This window comes from Erinaceus europaeus, chromosome 11, assembly GCF_950295315.1.
Source record: "Erinaceus europaeus chromosome 11, mEriEur2.1, whole genome shotgun sequence".
Lineage (NCBI taxonomy): Eukaryota > Metazoa > Chordata > Mammalia > Eulipotyphla > Erinaceidae > Erinaceus > Erinaceus europaeus.
The window spans coordinates 95,382,330-95,406,466 of record NC_080172.1 but is presented as its reverse complement, the minus strand read 5'-3'; the positions used below and the strand labels follow the sequence as shown (position 1 = coordinate 95,406,466).

Genomic DNA, 24,137 nt, shown 5'->3' with positions numbered 1-24,137 from the left:
TTCCTGTCATTGTATATTTCTTTTTCATTTATCTCTGAAACTCTAGCATATTTTTTCTTTCCTTCCTTCCTTCCTTCCTTCCTTCCTTCCTTTCTTCCTTCCTCCCTTCCTTCCTTCCTTCCTTCATTTCTTTATTTCCTTCTTTCTCCTTCTATTCTTTTTCTCTTTCTCTCTTTTTTTTTTAATTGATCAATGGTTTACAGTAAATACAGCCGTTGGACATATATACATATGTATATATATATATATATATTTGTATGTGTCTTTACCCAGAATTGCTTACCTGACAATTACTATAGGTATCTGTATGTCAGAGACTTCTGCAAAACAGTAAACTCCATGAAGTCTATTGACCCATCTATGTTTACTACATTAATGTGTTCTAGATACAATACCAGTACATAGTAGTTGCTCATCAAATTCTTAGACCTATCCATACTTATACATCACATTCCTCTTTTGCCCAAGAACAATGAAGTCATCTTCTGCTCTCTTTTTTATTTTATTTTAAAATTTTATTTATTAAATGGAAATATTGACAAGACCATAGGATAAAAGGAGTACAATTCCACATAATTCCCACCATCAGAACTCCATATCCCATTCTCTCCTGATAGCTTTCCTATTCTTTATCCCTTTGGGAGCATGGAACCAGGGTCATTATGGGATGCAGAAGGTGGAAATTCTGGCTTCTGTAATTGCTTCCCCACTGAACATGGGTGTTGATAGGTCGATCCATACTCCCAGCCTGTCTCTCTTTCCCTAGTTGGGCAGGGATATTGGGAGGGGGTTTCCAGGACACACCGGTTGGGTCATCTGCGCTGGGAAGTCAGGTTGGATCATGGTAGCATCTGGAACCTGGTGGCTAAAAAAGAGTTAAGATATAAAGCAGAACAAATTGTTGACTAATCATGAACATAAAGGCAAGAATATTGCAGAATATGAAGATTTGGGGTCTCCATTTTGGAAAAAGCTAGTAGGTCTATTTTAGGACTATTCCAAGGAACCCATGACTTTACTAGTTTTTGCCTGTGCCTGATAGCTAACATGCAGATGGACCCAAGTTGTCTGGGCAGATGGTGTCATGTTGGAAAGAAGACTTGACAGCTACTCAGGGAAGAGAATAACTCCCAAATATGGGAAAAGTGTATAGAGATAGTTAACTGTAAGTCCCATCAATTTGATCTGGGGCACATATTCTTCTGCTCTCTTTTTAAAAACACAGTTTTAATGTGAAACTAGTTTATGATAGTCAAGATATAGGTCTACTGATCCTGGAGGCTGTTCCATGGTTTCTGAGAGTATAATAATCTAAGTAGGAGCACCACTTAACAACAAAAATATGGGTATATTTTTTTAGAAGTGATTACTGCTGAAATTGACAATGACTTTACCAACAAACCTCACTTCCATCGTCAGGATCCTTAAGAATGGATTCCAGGCATGCATCCTTTTTAAAACCTATGGAGAGTATTCTGCTATCCAACCAGAGCTGAATCACGAATTACACTGCATGTAAAATGATGTCTTTAGAGACTATCTGTTCAGTGCTTGTGGTATAAGCTATTTGATACCATAGGAAGATCAAAGACTGAGCCCTACCTCTGGCATTAACTAGCTGTGTGACCAAGGACAGTCACATATTATCCTTGGGTCTCAGTGTTGTTACCTTTAAATGTGGACATTGGGTAGATGATTGTTCAGATCCTTTACAACTCTATTCTTTTATACTTTCATGATTATCATCCAAAATAAAATCAGACACTGGAATGGCAGAGTTGTGCAGGTGCTATATGGGCCTCATGGCAGCTGTCATTTAGTTCTTCTTCAATAAAACATTCTAAATTGGTATTGGCACTGGGAATGCCTGTCAGGTTTCATTTATTATGCTAAATAGACTCCTCTTGAAGAAGCTAATTTAGTCACCAAAGTCACGTGGGTTGACAATTTGAACAATGAGAACATCTGATCAAATTACATTTTACATTTTAAAGCTTAATTTGAATTAGTAAACATTTTCTGAGTTTCAACTGTCATATCATACAATGGACTAAATTCTGAGATACAAAGACTAATATGATAAAGTTCGTGACCTTGGCTTGCTACCAAGGACAATGCATAGGGAAGATTATTCTTTATAGAAAACAGATGACCTTCCTTCCTTCCTTCTTTCTATTTCACTTGAAGGTCTCTATAGTTCTAATTTTTTTCTAGATCCTATCATAATCTGGAACTAAGAGTATCAAGGATAGAGACATCATAAGCTACCTGTTTTTTAAAAAAAAATATTTGTTTTTATTTACTATTAGAAAGAGAGAGAAATTGAGAAGGGAAGGGGTATAGAGAGGAAAGGAGACAGAGAGACACCTGCAGTCCTGCTTCACAACTGGTGAAGCTTTCCTGAAGGAGGGAACCAGGGTCTTGAACCTGGGTCCATGTGTACTGTAACTTGTATACTTAACCAGATGTGCCACTGCCTGGCCTCTCTACCTGTGTTTTTCAAGGAAGACTGAACAATGAGAAAGTGACTATGACTGGAAGTAGGTTTTGGAATAAATCAAAGAAAAGAAAACGAGAAAGTACAAAATTTCATGTCACAGATGGAAATGCTTTGTAATGGAGGAACTAAAATATTTGAGGGGGTTGTACAGGACATAAACTGGAAGAAATTTTATGTATTCCATTATATGGCTTATGCAGAGAGGAGAATAGTCCAAGTTTTTTAGACTCATTGAAACTATAGTAATGCATCCTTCTGCATTAGGCCCAGCTCATTTCCAATTGTCAGTTTTCAAAGAATTATAAAAGGCTAATTTGAAGGAAGAACTATGAATCTACCAACTACTTAGGTTAACAACCTTGGCATTCCAACAGAAATATCTCTGGTATAGTGACACTATTACTTTGCTGATTGATTTGGTGAGTCATTAAACATATACCAAAATCTATATGCTAGAGTAAACACTATGAATTTTATTATTTTATTTCATTTGAACTGTAATCTCTACTATAACTCTATAGCTAGGAAACCTAAGTCACAAAACTTGCCAAATTCAAATAGCTAGTAGTTGTGGATCTACTAGGGACCAGGTGTATACATTAATTGGGACCCTATCAACAGCAAATAAAGTCAAAGAAAGAATATGTGATGGTCTGAAGTGAGCCCTTGATAGGCAAGAGGTTGGATCTCTGGGAAAGATTCATTCTTTACTGCTCTGGTTCTCACTTTTTTTCTTTCTTTCTATGTCTGCTTTGTTGTCACTCCCAACTATTTTTGGCACTTGGCCCTCAACCTGGCATATTAGTAGCAGAATATAGTTCCTAATGTCCTTAACTGGGAGTTAGATAAGAGCTTTGCAGTAACTTATCAAGTGGTATTAAGTCACTAAGGCTGTATTTAGATCTGCCCTACTGTTGAGTAGGCCTTATACTCTGTGAGTATTTACTCAGATAAATATTCCCATAATTAAATAGTTTCTATATTTTATCTCCATACATATAATATATATATATATATACCAGAATCTGTCATCTCCGAAAGATTTTCCAAGTCTCTCAACCCTTTTTGTCAAAATCTTCTATTTTTGCCACCAGGGTTATTGCTGGAGTTTGTTACTGGAATGACTCCACCATTTTCAATGTTTTCTTTCTTTCTTTCTTTCTTTCTTTCTTTCTTTCTTTCTTTCTTTCTTTCTTTCTTTCTTTCTTCCAACCTTCCTTCCTCCCTTTCTTCCTTTCTCCCTTTATTCCTTTATTCTTTCTTCCTTTCTTTCCTCTTTTTTTGACAGAGCATGAGAGACAGAGGAGAGAGACACCTGTCTCACTGATCCATATCTCATGAAACTTCCTCTCTGCAGGTGGAGACATGTACTTGAGCATGGGGTTTTTTCACATGGTTCTGTGAGTGTGCTCTACTTACTAGTTAAGTGGCCATGCTGCCCCCATCTCTTAACTCTTATGTTACACCAGTTATTTCTGAAAATAGGTCTGATAAGCATACTTGATTGTGTAAAGATTTGATGAGTTTTTCAAATTTCATTATATTTTTAACTGAATTAATGCTGCATGTAAATTGAGATCATTTGTAGAACTGCATTACTGAAAAATATATTTATTAGGTGGGGGGTAGATAGCATAATGGTAATGTAAAGAAGCTCTCATGCCTGAGGCTTTAAAGTCCTAGGTTCAATCCCCGCACCACCATATACCAGAGATGAGCAGTGCTCTGGTAGAAAAAAAGGAAAGAAAAGAATATATATATCATTAAGTTCAACCACACCCCCAAAGAAATCTGATAAATTACTTCTCCTAGGGTTTTATATCCTATTTAAATGGACTGTATGAGAGCAATTTCTGGAATATATCAGGGTGAAATATCAGAACCCAAAAGAAAGACTGAGGTTAAGACAGACACTGGGGGACATAACTGACTAGACCTTGTTCGAGCAACACATTCCTCATACTATATAACCTTAGGTACTCCTGAGGATGTCATTAATTTGAATATAATTTAATTAATTGAAATATCCAGATAATTGCTTTAATACATTATTTAGGATATACAAGACTGTAACAAATACTCTTCCAAACAAAAGTGACTTGATGTAGTGGTAATTTAGCTTTTGTTCAAATAACATATCCATGCTAGGGAAGTAGAAAGGCTCTGCTTATTATTTTAATTACTTAATTAGCCTGATTGTTTAGTTATGAGAGAAGAAAGAGGAGAGGGAGACAACCTGAGTGTCACTCTAGCATATGTGATGCCAGGAATCCAACTTGGGACCTTGAGCCACTCACCACTTTCTAGACCATGGTTCTGTTCATTTTAATCACTCGTTCTGGCTCCTACGCTATTTAATATTTACATCAATGACCTCCCAGAAACTTCTTCAAGAAAGTTCATCTACGCCGATGACATCTGCTGTGCAACTCAGGCATCAAAGTTCGACATCCTCGAGGAAACACTCACGAAAGACATGTCTCTGATATCTGATTACTGTAAAAAATGGCGACTAATCCCTAGCACTGCTAAAACGGTATCATCTGTTTTCCATCTACACCATGCCTCGACCTCACGTGAGCTTAATGTGCAGCTTGGCGATACGAGAATCCGGCATGAAGCCCAGCCAGTCTATCTTGGCGTTACTCTCGATCGCACTCTGTCATTTCACAAACATCTCATAAAAACTGCAGCAAAGGTGGGCGCGAGGAATAACATCATTGCAAGACTGGCCAGCTCCTCATGGGGCGCGAGCGCTTCCACACTACGATCATCCTCTCTGGCATTATGCTATTCCACTGCAGAATACTGTGCCCCAGTATGGTTCTGTAGCCCCCATGTCCACTTGGTCGATTCCAAATTATATTCCTCCATGAGGATAATTTCTGGAACCATCCGTTCCACCCCGGTTCCATGGCTGCCAGTTCTTAGCAACATTGCCCCGCCAGATATTCGTCGGGATGCGGCATCATCTAAGTTCATTTCCCACGTCTATGCTCGACCGGACCTGCCAATATACGCGGATATCTTCGCCCACCCTGTTCAACGCTTGACGTCTCGTCACCCAATCTGGTCCCCTATGCCTACACTGAACTTCTCTGTTCCAGTCTCTTGGAAACAGAGTTGGCAGTCAGCTGAGGTAAAGAACAAACACCTCATCACAGACCCCTGCAAGCGTCAACCCGGCTTTGACCTAGCACATTATGATTGGGCCCTCCTCAATCGCTATCGAACAGGCCATGGCCGATGCACCGCTATGTTCCATCGCTGGGGAGCCAGAGACGACCCAAACTGCCCCTGCGGCTCCAGACAGACTATGACCCACATAGTCAACGACTGCCACCTCTCCAGATTCAAAGGAGGTCTCGAAACTTTACATCAGGCTCAACCTGATGCTGTTGACTGGCTACGGAAGAAGGGCAAACGCTAGAAGAAGAAGAATCACTCTGATTCTTCAGTCTCCATAGTCTCAGGCATCCTCAATCACCATGCCAGAGGAAAAGAATCTGAAGATTCTCACCCTGTCACGACTATATTCCAAATTCATCGGAGTAGATACTTCACCAGAGAGAAAACATAGCCCTCCCCAGCCATAAGGAGGCAAGAATTGCTGTGTGTTGCAATGAAAGATGATTTAATGTCATCAGTGACCATGCATTCTAATAGCTTTCCAGAATAATAACACAATAAAAGCAGATGTTTCAGTGATTATTACTATGAGTCAGGTACTATTTTCATAATTTTTGTATGTATTATATCCTGCTTAATCTTCATAATGGCCATTCTGACAATCCCATTTAAAAAATTAATTTTTTACTTGTTACTAATAGTTTGTTACAAGACTATAATATTACAAACTATATATTTCCACACCACATCTACCACCAAGGACAATCCTAAAGATGACAAAAATGAAGCATAAGGAATAGTTATTTCTTTTTTTCTTTTAGCAGAGCACTGCTCAGCTCTAGCTTATGGTAGTGTGGAGGATTGAACCTGGGACTTGAGAGCCTCAAGCATGAAAGTCTCTTTGCATAACCATTATGCTATTCCCCCCCCCTGGGAATAGTGACTTTAAGATACTCTTCAGTCTAGGATTTGACCAGGCAGTAGAGTCATATTCTTAAATCCATGCATTTTAGCTTTGAGGCTGGAAAAAAGTATGTGGTTTTTTAATTGAGTAGTGACTGGTTAATTATACATATGATAGGGAAACTCTGAATATATAGGTATATCAAAGGTGTGAAATCTGACAATTGCTAATATTTTGTAATTCTGCAAAAGTGGAAGTGACCAAATCCTTCAGAACATATTTGTCTATTTTGATGTGCTTTGAAATTTCATTGCATGACTGCTATTTTGATAGCAACCCCTAATTTAGACTGATTTGTTTGGGAGAAATAAGTGATAGTTTATATGTAGTGATCACACACAAACTTATTTTTTAAAACATCTTTATAGCATGTCAATCTGTTAAATATATATACATATATAATAGAAATTGAGAGTGGACAGGGAGATAGAGAGAGAGAAAGATCCTGCTGCCTATCACTCATCACCCTTAACTAATGAAAGAGACTTGCAAAGTTGTTGGGGAGCCCTCTGACATGGTGGCAATATTCTGTAGGCTAGATTTACATCCTCATTATTTCTCACCACTAAGAGTTATCAGCTAGGGGCTGGGTGGTGGCACGCACCCTGTTAAGCATACATATTACCAATTGTAAGGACCCAGGTTGGAGCCTTCAGGTCAAAATTGTCAACTACAGATTAACTAGTATACCTGATATACCTTATTTTCTATGATATGAAAGTTCATCAAAAAGAAGCCATGTAGTCCCTCTCCTCCTCAGTAAAACTGTATTTTGATCACTTGACTCTCAATAGTTTTTTTTTTTTTTGCCTCCAGGGTTATTGCTGGGGCTCAGTGCCAGCACTGCTTCTGGTGGCCATTTTATTAGATAGGACAGAGAGAAATTGAGAGGGGCTGGAATAAAGAGAAAGAGAGAGGAAGATAGACACCTGCAAACCTGCTTCAATGCTTGTGAGGCATTTCTGCTGCAAGTGGGGAGATGGGGCTCGTACCAAGATCTGTGTGCTTTGTACTATGTGCACTTAACTGGATGTGCTATTGTCTGCTGCTTGCCCCCCACACCCCTCAATAATTCTTTGATGTTCCTTTTTGAATATTTCTCCTTTGAACTGAGATGTATGTAGTCTTAGGAAGTTAAGTGTATTATTGATCATAACCAGCCAATAAAAACTAGTAAAGCCTCTCAGATACCATCCCTTCTTGTGTATCACCAAGGATTATTTCTGAGATGTAAATAAAATCATTTAGCAGTGAAAGTGAAAGAAAACTCATCTAAAGGAAACATGAGAGCAGTTTCTCATCTCACCAAGACAGGTGTCTGTAAAACTCTCACCTCCAAATTAGGTCCATCGTGGTGTACCAGGACCTGAAACCCTTCTTCCCCATCCCTTTCCCTGTCCTTCCTCTAGAGTCCTTTGCTTTGGTGCAATACACCAAACCAGTCCGAGTTTTACTTTGTTTCTCCTTTCTGTTCTTAGTTCTCAAGTTTCTTCCAGGTGTTTTTTTTTTAATTTCTTTATTGGGGAATTAATGTTTTATATTTGACAGTAAATACAATATTTTGTACATGAATAACATTTCCCAGTTTTTCATATAACAATACAACCCCCACTAGGTCCTCTATCATCCTTTTTGGACCAGTATCTCCACATGCACACCCACACAAGAGTCTTTTACTTTGGTGCAATATGCCAATTCCAGTTCAGGTTCTACTTGTGTTGTCTCTTCTGATCTTTTTCAACTTCTGCCCGAGAGTGAGATCATCCCCTATTCATCCTCTGTTTCTGACTTACTTCACTTAACATGAATTTTTCAAGGTCCATCTAAGATCGGCTGAAAACGGTGAAGGCACTGTTTTTATAGCTGAGTAGCATTTCATTGTATATATATATATACTGCAACTTGCTCTGCCACACATCTGTTGTTGGACACATGGGTTGCTTCCAGGTTTTGGCTATTACAAATTGTGCTGCTAAGAACATATGTGTACACAGATCTTTTTGGATGAGTGTGTTGGGCTCCTTAGGATATATCCCCAGAAGAGGAATTGCAGGATCATAGGGTAGGCCCATTTCTAGCGTTTTGAGAGTTCTCCAGACTGTTCTCCACAGAGGTTGGACAAATTGACATTCCCACCAGCAGTGCAGGAGGGTTCCTTTGACTCCACAACCTCTCCAGCATTTGCTGCTGTTACCTTTTCTCGTGTATGACATTCTCACAGGAGTGAAGTGGTATCTCATTGTTGTCTTTATTTGCATTTCTCTGACAATCAAAGACTTGGAGCAATTTTTCATGTGTTTCTCGGCCTTTTGGATCTCTTCTGTGGTGAATATTCTGTCCATGTCCTCGTTAGTTCTCTGTACCCTGGTGTCAGCACAAGGCCTCCCTGCTGCTGCTCCAGATTCTGACAGCAGTAGCAAGGGAAACTCACAGTTGCATTTGGTGAGTCTTAGGGGAGTCCTCTCCTCCCTTTGGCCATCTTTTTGTTGGTGAAAGAGACTGGAGGTGGTGTCTCAATTGATAAACGGCCAGACTGTTACCATCCACTTTATCTTTCCCTAGGCTCCTCTCTGTTCATGAGCCACATGTGTTTGCACTCACTGGCTATTTGGTGGGTTCCTGAAGTTGTTCTAGTCCTGTCTTGTTGAGGTCCCAGGTAGTTTCCTTTGGTATTCGTAGTTGGCCCGGGAGAGGAGAGGAGAAACACAGCTGCTGCTGTTCCACAGCCCCACCTCCGGAAGGCCTGCTCCCAGGTGTTTTCTATCCAAAATCCCTGCTAATATTCCTCAGTTTCGGCAGAACTGTGACCAAAAAGGCCAAAAGCAAGATGTGTTCAAATCATTCTGAATACAGCATTAATATTACTGATGAAATTCCTCCATGTAGGGGCTACTACTACCCACAGACTAAATTCTCATGAATTAACTAGGGAAAACTACGTAGATAAAAAGCAAGTTTCTTTTAAAGTAAGTTGGCTTCTTTATTTGACAGCTTTGGGGTTCATGTGAAGATAATCATCTGTGAAGCCTCTGTCTCTTCCATTGGGCCTCAGACCTCTTGATTGCTGACAGAATTCCTTTAAGATGTAATGCTTCTGCAAGTTAACTAACTTCAGGACTCCACAGCTTTATCGACCACCTGCCACTTTCATGTGATTTTGTTTTGCCCTTTCTCTCTGATTTAAATTGCTCTAGTTTACAAAGTTCTTACTATGTGTACACATTTTATTTTTTCAGTCCATCAACCACCTAGCTAGTAACAATTGTAATGTGTTCTTAACATGGTGCCAGACTCCTACGAGGGCAGGTTCCTGAAAAACTGACCTTTTATAAAGAGTTAAGTTCTTCCCCCCTGTTCGGCAATACTTGAACAAAACTTTGACTTATTTTTATTGTATATTGCCTTTCACATTCTACCTGTTTTGTACATTTAGATTTACTTGCTTCACTGTTTTTGAAAAGTTGTTGTTAAAGAGCTACAAGTTAGTAAGGATAAAAGAATTGACAATCCAGCGTTCAGGAAGATGACTCAGAATAGGGACCAAGGCTTTATGCATAGGATCCTGGCTTCCATCTTTGTCACTATATGATAACACCAAGAACAGAGACAAGTAGAACTGTGGAGTGATGCTTGAGTGTCTCTCCCTCTCCCTCACTCCATTTACTGATACAAAATATAAATAAAAAATTGGACTGGGGAAGTTTCCCCTTTCTGAGCCCCCCGCACAAGGCACTGGGTTTAATAACACAGTACACTTAGAAAAAAAAAACTAGAAGTATTTATTAGTTTTTAGATTTTTTTCCCTTGATTTTTTTAATTTATAAAATGGAAATATTGACAAGACTATAGGATAAGAGGGGTACATTTCCACACAATTCCTATCACCAGAGCTCCATATTCAGTCTCCTTTCTTGATAGCTTCCCTATTCTTTATCCCTCTGTTATTAGGATAAAGGAACTAGCTATTTATGTTAATATATCAATACTATCTTAATATATTATATTATGTTAATATATTCAATACTATCTTAGAGAAAGTATTAAAAACACTCATTTTATTAATGTACAGTTATGTAATGTCATTTTATTAATGTACAGTTTCAGACTGAGCTGTATTCAATTAATATTACATGAAAACTTTTTAAATTATGTAAACCTCTGCACAGCAGATAGTAAAATAAATGATCCAGAACCTTTAAGTAATGAGATGTGGTAAAACTCCTTTTGCATTATGGGATCCAGTTTTAAATATTTGGAATATTTGATTACTTCCAGGTATGAAATGAAAGTGACAGATACTAAGGCCAAGTTCAAATTTATCAGGACAATATGGGTTTCTAGCAAAGCAGCACCTTTCCTAGCCACTTGATGGGATCTTTAGTGCTTAAACCCGGAACAACAAACCATAGGAAACTAATGGCATTTTAAATGGTAAAACAGCAGTTCATTAGGATTGGTTAATAGATTCTTGGCAAAATTTCAAATTAATGGGTATACAAGTGTATCTCTGTATGCTCAGCAACCAGGCTTTCTAATGGTGTCACTCAATACTATAAATTTACTTTGACAGCTAGTAAAGAGATTAGTGTATCCTCTGAACAAAGTGTAGAGTTGGTAGTAATTTCCAAAAGAGGCAGAGAAAATAGATCTTGGCATATATTAACACAGCAAACATCTAGCATTTCTGCAAGTTCATTCTTTAATAGAATGTTAGTGGAATGGCAAAAAAAAAAAAAAAAAAAAAAGCAAAAACTTACTTTTTTTCCCCAAACCTTGGTTGTTTATTTTCTTATATTCTTTTTTATTTTATTTTATTTGATAAAACAGAGAAATTGAGAGAGAGGGACACCTGTAATCTTGCTTCAGCACTCATGAAGCATCACCCCTGCAGGTGGGGATCAGGGGCTTGAACCTAGGTCTTTGTGCATGGTAATATGTTCACATAACCAGGTGCACCACCACTCAACCCTAAGGTGTTTATATATAATCATTGTCCCAAAGCTGGAGCCTTTCATTTCCATCATTTTACTGCTCCAGGTGGGTGACTGTTTTTTTTTTTTTTTTTGATAGAGAGACATAGACGGAAACAGGGAGTGAGACCGCATCACCAGAATTTCCTCTTGTATCAGAGCACCTTCCATAAGGTGCTGGTGTTTGAATTTGGGTTGTGTGCATGGCAAAGTACATACCCTCCATGGAGTGTTATTGCCCTAGGCTCAAAGTTTAATTTTATAAATCCTAAATCCATAGGTTCTAGTTAGGAATTTATAATTAGAAATGAATTATTAAAAATGTACATCTTAAAGGAAAGTAACCAAGGGCAAGCGATCTTTCAAAGATACTAGCTTCCTTGCTCTGTGTTAGATCAATATTTCTGTTTGCTACAACTGAGTTGGTAGCAGATTCATATAACAAGCCAACAACTATCTAATTTAATTCTACCAGCCATAGGAAACTGCGGTAAATGTTTGTATTTCATTGTTTGCTGAGGAAGCTTGACCTTACTAAGGAGATTGCTAGGCATTGTATGGTGTATATTTGAAAGCGCAATGTGTGTGAGAAATTGCTCTAGGCCATTAATTCCATAGAGAATAGTGTAGCTTTCTGCTTTCTTTCAGGCAGGCAGAATAATACAGAACACCCCAGAGAATACTTTTTTTCTATTTATTTCTTTTTCTTTTTTTTCTTTTTTTTACACATAAACACCACTCCCACCACCAAAAGACTGTGTACCATCCTACCCCCCTACCCTCCCAAACCAACCCTGCCACCCGGGGAAGCCGAATATTCACCCTCACCATCAGAATACTTTTTAGCCCAGAGAATACTTTTATTCAATCCCTGCAAAAGATGTATTTGAGTAAGGAACTGGGCTTTAATGTTGAATAGAAGGAGTTTGAGAATTTTTGGAGCAGAGAAAAAATGAAAGGAAGGTTTCATTATTTTTTTTTCTAGCTAGCACAAATAGACAACAGGAATGGTTCTGTTAGGTTGGGATCTGTGGTAGAAAGCAACTATGAGTATTAGACCTCATGTTAAAAAAGTAGCCTTAAGTTCAGTTTGGTAGTTAATCATTTCATCTCATAGGTCTAACCAAATATAGTGAATAAAACCTTTCTTGTACACTTGAAGATGTTACACAACAATCACTTATTTTAATAGCTTCTTAACTTGTAAAACTTACTCCACACTTCAAATTTATATTTTCAACTTCCTATTTATGCTAATCATGTGGACAGTTGCCCCCCAGTCAAAGCATCTTCAATCACTACTTTTCTGTGTGGTGTCAGTAGTTTTAGATATGACTAGTTCACTTATATTGATGTACATCTGAAACTTTATAATCTTGTAATGTAGTGTTGCTCCAATTAGAAATTTTGTAAAATAGTATGAAAAAGCAAAATATAGACAGCCTTTTAAGTTCTTATCTATACAAATATTTTGAAGTAAAACAAAGCAAGCATACCAGATGGTATGCTTTCTTGTTAGTTGCACAGCTATTCACTAAAGGCCTACAGAGTGCAAGATGCTGTGCTTTGCATTCTGGGAAAATGATAAAGTCTGAATAAGACACCCTTGACCTTTCAGTGAGCTGGTGACCTAAAGAAGACTCAGACAGGTTAGTAGCTAACACTAAATGTGAAGTATATCTCTTAAAAGAACTATAGTATCACTTTAATTTGGAAGCATCTGCTCACAGCAGTGTTTACTCCATAAAAGAAAAAAAAATTTTCCACACATGCTCTCCAGATTTTATGCCACATCACTAGCAGTAAACATATGCCTGGTGTTTTATTTCACACACACACACACACACACACACACACACACACACACACACACACACATTCCCCCCCAAAATTCTCTGTTACCAAATACTTCTCGTCTTCAGGATTTTTCTGGATACCTGAGAGGGTTACAGAATATTGCCACATCACAAGATGATAGCATTCTCTACTAATCACTCTCTTTGTCACCTGAAGAGCAGCTCCATTATTATCCTTGATGATCCACACTGAAGATAGCTCACCAAAGGACTTTTTGTTCCCAGACAAGTAAAGTATTTTTATAAAGAATGTTTCTGGTTAATAAAATTTCCACCTTCTTATTCCACAGTTTTTTATAAGTTGTAGCAGTCTGCATAAAAGCTTTATTTTTAAATGATAAAGTTTATTGAAGATTTTTATATTCTTTTTTATTTTTTAAACTTATTTATTTATAAAATGGAAACACTGACAAGACCATAGGATAAGAGGGATACAATTTCTACCACCAGAGCTCCATATCCCATCCCCTTTCCTGATAGCTTTCCTATTCTTTAACTCTCTGGGAGTATGGACCCAGGGTCATTATAGGGTGCAGAAAGTGGGAGGTCTGGCTTCTGTAATTGCTTTTCCACTGAACATGGGCGTTGACAGGTCGATCCATACTCCCAGCCTGTCTCTCTCTTCCCCCACTGAGGTAGGGCTCTGAGGAAGCAGAGCTCCAGGACACATTGGTGGGGTCATCTGTCCAGGGAAGTCTGGTTGGCATCATGGTAGCATCTGGAACCTGGTGGCTGAAAAAGAGTTAACATATAAATCCATACAAATTATTGATTGATCATGAACCTAAAGGCTGGAATATTGCAGATGAAGATTTGGGGTCTCCATTTTGGAAATAGCTAGGAGGTCTATTTAAGGTATATTCCACAGGGCCCATGACTTTATTAGTTTCTGTCTGAGCCTGACATCTGATATGCAGGTGGATCCAAGTTACTGTCTGGAGAGATTACTCTTTAGTCACTATCAGGCCACCTCATCAGCTCGGGCCCTAGTCGGGGAGTCCTGGGATTCCCACTCAAACACTATTAGCCTAGACTTCAAATAGATCCCTCTCTCCATTATCACTGGTCATCTCCATCAGGAACAACATAATGGAACCCTTTGGGGACCCCCATAGGACCTTGCCCTCAATGTGGATCAACAATTGTAGAGAATGTTCCAGCCTCCAAAGGGAGACTGGACAACATACTCTATCTTCCATCTGAAGAAGATGGGTCTTGAAATTGATGCAACTCGGAATGTTCCTACTGATGACCACAGAATGCAAGTTCAGACTTACAGGCATATAGAAGCTACATAGGCTCCTATGCTGAATATGGGCCCCAGATCAAATCAATGGGGTTTACAGTCCACAATATTTATAAACTTTTCCCATATTTGGGAGCTACTCTCTTCCCTGATCCAGCTTTCTAGACCTTTTTCCAGCTATGACATCGTCTCCCCAGAAGATTTTTATATTCTAGGAAGTGCCTTATCTACAAGTATCTACATACTCTTTAGTACTCATAAAATTTAGTGGTTTATTAGTTTTTAGGGTTGCTTTCACCAGTTGCCACTAATTTGGTCGCAAAAGAAACACATTTTCATACAGTTTTGGAAGCTAGGAATCCAAAATCAAGGTTTTGATGGGGTTTGTTTCTTCACAGAAGTTCTGGGAGAGAATCATCTCTCCCTACCCTTTCTCTACTTGCTTCTGGCAGCTGCCCCAAAAGTCTTGAAATTTTTTGGTTTGTTGGTGCATCACTCAATTTTCTGCTTTCATCTTCACCTCTTCTCCATTAATTTCTTTTTCTCTCATAGGAGAAAAATCTTACTGAGTTTAGAAACCAGGCCAGTGTAGTACAATTTTAACTCAATCACTGCTTATACTTGTAAGACTCTACTTGCATATAAAGTCATATTCTGAGAATCTGGGTAAAACTGAATTTGGAGCAGACTGTTCAACATACAAGGAGGTATATAATATATATGAAATAATTATAGCTCAGGAAATTGAAACTTACTGATAATAATGTCTCTAGTTTGAGTTGATTTTTTTGTTTAACAAAGTACCTCAAAATAAGCTATTTATGACAGAAAGCACATAATTATTTCTCATAATGTTGTAATCTTACAGTTTTTTTTTTAAACTTACTTGAATAAAAACTTTTTTTTTTTAACCAGAGCACTGCTCAGCTCTGGCTTATGGTGGTGTGGGTGATTAAACTTGGGACTTTGGAGCCTCATGCATGAGAGTCTCTGCATAACCATTATGCTATCTACCCTCTGCCCAAAGCCTTTTTTTTCTATCTTCAAGTTTTTCTTTCTCTGATTATGATTTGATCCTTGCAAGCAATAACTACACCAATGAGCTAATGGCACACATGAAATGAATAACCAGCAGTCACCCTTCAGGAGCTGAATTTAAATGGTGATTTTTTTAAAATAAATCTTTTAAATATTTATTTATTCTCTTTTGTTGCCCTTGTTTTTTTTTTTTGTTGTAGTTATTACTGTTGTCGTCATTGTTGGATAGGACAGAGAGAAATGGAGAGAGGAGGGGAAGACAGAGAGGGGGAGAGAAAAAGAAGACACCTGCAGACCTACTTCACTGTTTGTGAAGCAACTCCCCTGCAGGTGGGGAGCCGGGGGCTCAAACCGGGGTCCTTACACTGGTCCTTGTGCTTTGCGCCACCTGCGCTTAACCCGTTGCGCTACCATCCAACTCCCTAAAATGATGATCTTAATGAATAAGAGGTAGCATTAGTCAATTTCTCAGGCCATGAGGGCACTATTGAACACAGTTCTGAACCTTGTCTTCCTTGCAGTCAGCAAAATTAACCACGCAGCACAGTGGGCTCAGTGCAGTGAATCATTGGTAATCCCTTCTTGTTTAAAGGAAAATTAAAATGAGAAAAATAGCTGAGCTTTTACCCATTAATTTCTTGCACACATGGTTAATGGCTTATATTAAAATCTTTTTAAAAATAATTTTTATTTATAAAATGGAAATACTGACAAGACCATAGATAGGATAAGAGGGATACAATTCCACACAATTCCCATTAGAACTCTCCTTATCCCCTCCCCTCCCTTGATAGTTTCCCTATTCTTTATCCCTCTGGGAGTATGGACCCAGGGTCATTATGGGGTGCAGAAGGTGGAAGGTCTGGCTTCTGTAATTGCTTCTCTCTCTGAAGATGGGCATTGACAGGTCAATCCACACTCCCAGCCTTCTCTCTCTCTCTCTCTCTCTCTCTCTCTCTCTCTCTCTCTCTCTCTCTCCCTAGAGGGACAGAGCTCTGGGGAGGCTAGGCTCCAGGATACATTGGTGGGGTCTTCTGCCCAGGGAAATCAGGTTGGCATCATGGTAGCATCTGGAACCTGATGGCTGAAAAAGAGTTAAGATATAAAACAGAACAAATTATTGACTAATCATGAACCTAAAGGCTAAAAGGAATATTGCAGAATATGAAGAATTGGGGTCTCCATTTTGGAAAAAGCTAGTAAGTCTATTTTAGATATATTCCAAGGAACCCATGACTTTACTAGTTTTTGCCCTAGCCTGACATCTAATATGCAGGTGGACCCAGGTTATTGTCTGGAAAGATGATGTCATAGTTGGAAAAAGGTCTAGAAAGCTGGATCAGGGAAGAGAGTAGCTCCAAATATGGGAAAAGTGTCTAAGTATTATTGACTGTAAACCCCATCAATTTGATTTAGGGCCCATATTCAGCACATGTAACCTCTGCATCCCTGTAGGTCTGAGCTCACATTCTGTGGTCACGAGTTGCACACAATTTCAGGACCTATCTTCCTCAGCTGGTAGGTAGAATATGTTATCCAGCCTCCCTTCGGAGAATAGAACATTTTTTACCATTGTTGATCTGCATTGAGGGCAAGGTCCTATGGGGGTCCCCAAAGGGCTCCATTATGTTGTTGCTGATGGAGATGAGCAGTGACAATGGAGAGCAGATCTGTTCGAGGTCTAGGCCCATCATGTCTGTGTGGTAACCCCAGGATTCTCTGACTAGGGCCCCAGGTGATGGTGTGGCCTTATAGTGACTAAAGAGTCATCATTAATGTATGCCAGTCTCCTGCCCTTATCCAGCTTTTGTAGTCCTTACTTTGTCTGACAAGTTTAGCTTTGGAGTGATTGAAGGAAGTGTAATAGGAGGTAGATGAGGAGGATATCTAGGTCTAAGTAGAAACTATTTCATTAGGTACTTTATGGTGTCTTTTTAGGTTTTCCTGCTTGCTTGCTGCATTTATTGACTCACTGAAGACTGTTGTGTGCTTTTGGTTTAAGGTATATGTTTTCCCTTAATTTATAGATAGATGTGAACAATTGCCCTACCTATCTCATGGGACCTGGTCTATATCTAGGTTTTGAGGCTTTGTTAGGAATTGAACCACCCAAAATAGAATTAAGAATTCCTATGAGAAAGGAAAGGTCTCACCCAAATAATGAGGCTGAAGGGTGACATCCCATGCATGACGTCTCTGGACACAATCTGAAGTGAAACATGTTGAGTTGGTACTGGTTGCATTGATTAGGTAGGGATCAAAAATCTTAAACTAGTCTGTATCCTGCTGTACACAGAATAAAAACCAACTCCTTTACTTTCTCCTCAGGTTTGCAGTATTCTGGCTAAATACTAAGTCTTAATATGGTTGGTGGCAACTATTTTTAGCATGGGTCCTAGATCAGCTAATCATAGCACATTCTTCTAGTTAATTAAAATTAAGTAAAATGGTATTTAACACACAGGTATATTTTTGTACAAACAACATATGGTTCCTTTGTTACTATTTTTTTAATGTGATACAGGGGAATGAACTCAGGGCCTTGCACATATATAATACCACTAAGCTGTGTCCTGTGTACATTTTTTTTTTTAATCATTTAGAGAAAGGAGAGGAGAGGAAGAGAGAAGGGAAAGATACAATAGCACCACTACCATTTATGGGACTCCCTCTGTGCAGTCATGATTTCCTTATGTGGTGCTAAGGTTTGAACTTAGAATGCTTTCATGTACTCCTCCATACTTTGGTCTGTTTATTGCCATTCTCTTTAATTCTTCAGGTGTTGTTTTCGCCGGGCTGGCTTCAAGGGCCGGTAACAGACGACCCGGGACTCATGGCTGGGTTGTACGCAGTATCTCTTTATTCATGCAGGACGCAGCACAATCTATACCAAGCTAAGCTAAACTAAACTACAAACAATCTTGTCCTTATAAGTATACCAGCCCAGTAGGGTGGGAACAGGATGCAACGCAGAGGGTGGAGAGAAAAGTGACTGGTGAAAATCAGGGTATGACAAGGAGAGGGGGCAGAGCAGGTGAGAATTCTACCACTGAACCACCAATGCCCTGGAGGGAAGGTGGTGCTTGTTAACAGAGCTTATGTAAATAGAATGAAGTGGTTATGTAAATAGAATAGTATTAAGCAGGGAGGATTAAACCAAATGAAACAGAAGAGGTTTTTAAAAGCATACCAATATTCAGGTATTCTAAATCCCACAATACACTATTATTTTTTGCTTATAAAGTCTATTAGCTATTAAAAAGATAAAAATGACAACTGCTTTAATATTTTATTTTTACTATTTTTGCTGCTATTCATTATTTTGTGTAGATTCAACTTCCAATCAGGCATATTCCTTCTTCCTAGAGAACTTCTTTTAACATAACACATCTTTGGCAGTGAATTCTCTTACCTTTTACTGTTAAAAAAATGTCTTGTCTTTACTTTTGAAAGATGTCCCTACCGTTGCTACTTTATAGTGAGGGCAAAATCCTGGAGAGATCCACAAAAGGGCTTATGATTAAATTCCTGATGGAAGTGAGCAGTGATGGTGGAGATAGGGGTCTGTTAGAGGTCTGGGCCCATCATATCTACAGAGGAAATCCTAGGATTCCTTGACTTGGGTCCCAGGTAATGGTGTGTTCTGGTTGTGACCAAATGGGCCACCATTAAGTGAATGACTTGCCTTTATACAACTTTTTTTGTTTCTTCTTTATCTGATGAGCTTGGATTTTCTCCCAGTTGTTAATCATTTAGTGTCATTTGTTGTATTCAAATTGGTCTGTGGGGTTTGGCCTTGTGTTGGTGAGGAAACACACCTAGGATTTTAGTGGGGTCTAAGTTATCCTCAAATTTTACTGCATTTATTTGTTGGATGATTCTAAAAGGTTGTCATAGAGGCAATAATTGTCCTTTAGTTGAATGTATATATATATATATATATATATATATATATATATAGCCAGTATATATATATTATTATATATTATATATATATTATATTATATATTATATATATATTATATATATATTGCCAGTATATCTCCTGTCCAAATGTAGTGTTTCTTCAAAGGATTATTAAAGGGTAACAATAATGCTGATGCCAGAAGAGAGTAGACGATATATCTTACTCTTGTATACTTAGCTGAGTAGAGAGACTGAAGGAGGTAGGTGGAAGAGGAAGGTGTCTAGGTCTAAGTAATAAATATTTGATTAGACAATTTATGGTGCACTCCTTAAGCCATTCCAATAGTTTGTCTAGGTTATTATGTCTAAGTTTAATCATAGAGGACTATTAAGCACTTTTATTCTTTGGTATACTGTTGCACCTAACTTATGGATATGTGTATACATATACCCAGTCCCCTAAACCCTAGCTAATATCTAAGATTGTAGTTTTCTGAGTAGTTTTCCATCGCTTATATGTACCACATCTTCTCTTCCATTTATCTGTCAATGGGCATTTGTTCCAGCTGTCGTAAACAATACTTAGTAAACATGAGGGTATCTGTACCTCTTTACATTAGCATTTTTATACTTCAGGGTAAATATCCATTAGTATAATAACTGGACTATATGAACTCTATTTTTAGGTTTTCATTAGCACTTTCCTACTGGTTTCTATAAGGGCTGTACCAATTTACATTTTCACCAATAGTGTAAAAGGGTTCCTTCAACATCCTCTAAAATACTTTTTGCCTCTTATCTTTTGGATAATAGTCATTCTCACAGATGTGAGGTATTATCTAATTGCCTTTATTTGCATTTTCCTAATAATAAGAGATGAGACACATTTTTTCACATTTCTATTAGCCATCTGTATGACTTCCTTTAGAGAAGTGTCTATTCAGATCCTGTTTCCATTTTTTAATCATATTGTATATTTATATTGTTGAGTTTTGTGAGTTCTTTATCTGTTTTGGATCAAATGTATATTTTGATTTTGATATGTCCTTTGAGTTCTAGCTTTATATATATAACCCCAATACTACAGACTTACAGATTTGAACTATGCCCAGAAACTATTTCAGCATTAGTTTTCCAAATTCATCTTGTGCTTATTGTAGCCTATTTCAGAAGCAAATGCAACTATCTTCCTACTTCATTGATATAGAACCCCATATATCATCATGAATTCTTCTCACAGTGGTAAAGTCAACCACCTTTTATCATCAATTTTTGATATTATCTGCCAATCTGTTTCACTCCATCTCTATTGGCATTTTCTTAGTCTCAGCTGCAATTTCTCTTCTCTTTTCTTTCTTTCTTCTTCTTTTTTTTTTTTAGCTCAGCTCTGGATTATGGTGGTGTGGAGGGTTGAACCTGGGACTTGACAGAGCCTTAGGCATAAGAGTCTGTTTGCATAACCATTGTGCTATCTACCACCACCCTGAGATGCAATTTCTTACCAAGCATACTGTTTCACTCCCTTAATTGGTTTACTTGCATCATTTTTATTCTTCCCCTTTATTCTTTATACTGTAACAACACTAATATTTTTTAAATACACATTATTCCTTTATCTGAAATTCCTCAATCGCTTCCCATTAATGTGCCAGTGCAAATAAAAATCCTAGGTTACCAAGGTCCTCTATAAAATCTTCAGCTTATTATTTCTACTTTCTCTCTTTCACTACTCTCTTCTTTTGCTCTTTCTTCTTTATAATAATGCTAGACTTCTATCAGGTCATCTTATGTACTCACACTCTCTTTTGTATGCCTTGTCCTTTCTGCCTGTAATTACTTGTCTTACTCACATATTGCCTATATGCTCCTACCTAGTTTAACACAGCTTTCCTTGACTTTTGACTTCATTTCCTCATTTTAAGCTTTTATAACAAATCTCTTTATAGCATCCTACCACAATTGCAACTTGATAATTTATTGTATATTTATCTAGTTATATCCTTCTATTACTAGAATGTTGACTCCAAGAGTATAGGACTTATGTTCATTTTACTCCTTGTTAGCTCTGGAGCCTAGCAGAATAAAGTGTTTGAATAAAATATCTATGCAGTAAATAATTTGGGGGGTTGAACGAAGCATTGACAGAATTGCTTACGCAGTCCCGCTTTACAGAATGGAAAAGGTAGTTCTAAAAAAGAGCTCAAGACATAATACATTTAAACTTGATCTTGATCGAATCAGTGGTTAATAAACTGAGAAGAGAGTAGAGAAGATCAAGGATAATTAAAGGAATCATCGACATCTTAAACATGGTGTGTTTTAACAACTCTTTAAGTTAATTTAAAAACCATCAGAAAGAGAAATAATGAATTAGATCTACCCAGGATAAAAAGATGCTGACCAAAAAAAGTGATACAATAAGAATTACCTCATGATTTTTGGACTCCATTACTCATATTCAAAAATAGGTGACGTCAGAGTTGACCACAAAGGAGACCCTAAGACAACAGAAGAAGAAAAGTAAGTTTGGATATATTAGTGGAAAGCTAAAACACTATGATTTTCTGAAAATGCAAATACTTTTTGAACCAACAGTACCAGTACTCGGCATATATCCAAGGACATGAAACTACTCATTTGAAAGGATATGTGAACACCTCTGTTCACAGATGCTTTTTTATAATAGCCACAATGTGGAAGCCACCCAAATGCTCAATGACAGATGACTAGATAAAGAAGATATGGGATATATATTCAATGGAATTGAATAAATCAATAAGAGAATTTACTTCAGTGGGGGAAGGACATCCATTACCATGTAGAATGAGGAAAAAATTGTGGCATTAGTACTGCTTGCTGTAAATGTAACCGGCATGAGTCACATACTCAAGTTATAGCACTTTACATCTTAATCCTAGATAGAGTTTCAGATTCTTTCTCTACAATTCAGGTGAGTATACTATTAGAGTTATTCCAGTCCCTATGAAAGTGGTCTTTGTAAGGCAAATTATAAACAGGAAGTTTTTCCAAAATTTCTCTTCTGGTATCTATCTATCTATCTATCTATCTATCTATCTATCTATCTATTTATATCTATCTGTGTATACATACATACACACTAAAATTCAGATAACTATCATATCCATGAACTTATGCGTCTTAGAGTTTGTTAGAATAACATCTTCCTGTCTTAAATATCAACCATCTTGAGCCCAAGCCACAACTTCAGCACGAGAAAACTTTTGTTAGTAGTCTTGATATGATAAAATTAACTAATAAACATATATTATTATAATTTAAAATTTTAACAACAATTGTCCTGTTACTTGAAGTCCTATGTATGTATTTAGCATCTTCATAGACCACCATGAAATCACCAGAATCTGGTGCATATGAGGGGTACCATAAATACCTGTTACTCAAAATATAACAAAGCTTACAGGTCTTATAATTTCTTTTTTTTTTCCTGCTACAGATATCAGCTAAGCATAGCTATCTGGGATAGTGTCTAACAGCCTTCACCTCTACTGGATACAGTAACAGTTATTTATCAAATGCTTATGTGTGTCTCCCACTATATTGTGTACTGACATTATAGTGATAAAAGGACATAATCCCTGCATTTACAGAATTTTCTGTCAAGTAAAACAAATAAAAATGTTACTGAGTTTTTTTAATGTGTTCTGTCTTTATGCATGACAGTATTATAGATGCTGAATTTTCTGTTTCCTTATCAAATCATAGTGAACAAAATCTGCTCAATTTAACCAAATGATCCCATTTTTAAGCAGGACATAATAAATAGGGACAGGGAGAGAGAATGTGAAATGAAATGTAGACTGGCTATGGTGTATTGCATCAAAACAAAGGACTTTGGATAAGAAGGGGGAGGGAGAGGTGGAAGAGAACTGTGGGGTTCTGGTGTATAATAAAATTGTACTCATAGATCAATGACTGCACTGTAAAGCATTAAGCCCCTCAATAAAAATTATATTTCCAGGGGCCGGGTGGTGGCGTGCCTGGTTGAGCACACATGTTGCAATGTGCAAGGGCCCAGGTTCGAGCCCCTGGTCCCCACCTGCAAGGGGAAAGCTTTGTGAGTGGTAAAGCAGGGTTGTAGGTGTCTTTCTGTCTCTCCCTTCTGCTCAATTTCTGACTGTCTCTATCCAATAAATGAATGAAGATAATAAAAACAGTTTAAAAATTAAAATTATATTGCAGATAAAAATAGAAAAATTCAGCTTAAAAATGTGCTTAATGTAATCAAGTACTGAAGGTAAGCTAAAAATTGTCACTCAACTCACATGGAGTTCAGAAAGAAAATCTTGCAAAATTCACAAATCACTGTGAATTATCCAACAGAGAACATTTTCATCTAGGAAAATGGGCTATACTAAGCTAACAATAGTATTTGGCACATACTCCAAACCCCATGGCAACAACATCAGTAATAAAATTTCTCTTTGTGGTGTGGCAGCTGTTCAGAAGAAAGATGAAGAAACAGGCCAGAAAAACAATAGGCTAGTAA

At 37.7% G+C, this 24,137-nt stretch overlaps 1 protein-coding gene and 1 long non-coding RNA gene across 2 annotated transcripts in view; one reads left to right on the top strand and one right to left on the bottom strand.

The window, feature by feature from the left end:
- Positions 1–24,137, bottom strand: part of LOC132541431 (uncharacterized) — a 610,114-nt gene that overhangs the window by 236,538 nt on the left and 349,439 nt on the right. The window lies entirely within an intron of this gene.
- Positions 1–24,137, top strand: part of SLC44A5 (solute carrier family 44 member 5) — a 182,515-nt gene that overhangs the window by 395 nt on the left and 157,983 nt on the right. The gene's annotated exons all lie outside the window — the stretch shown is intronic.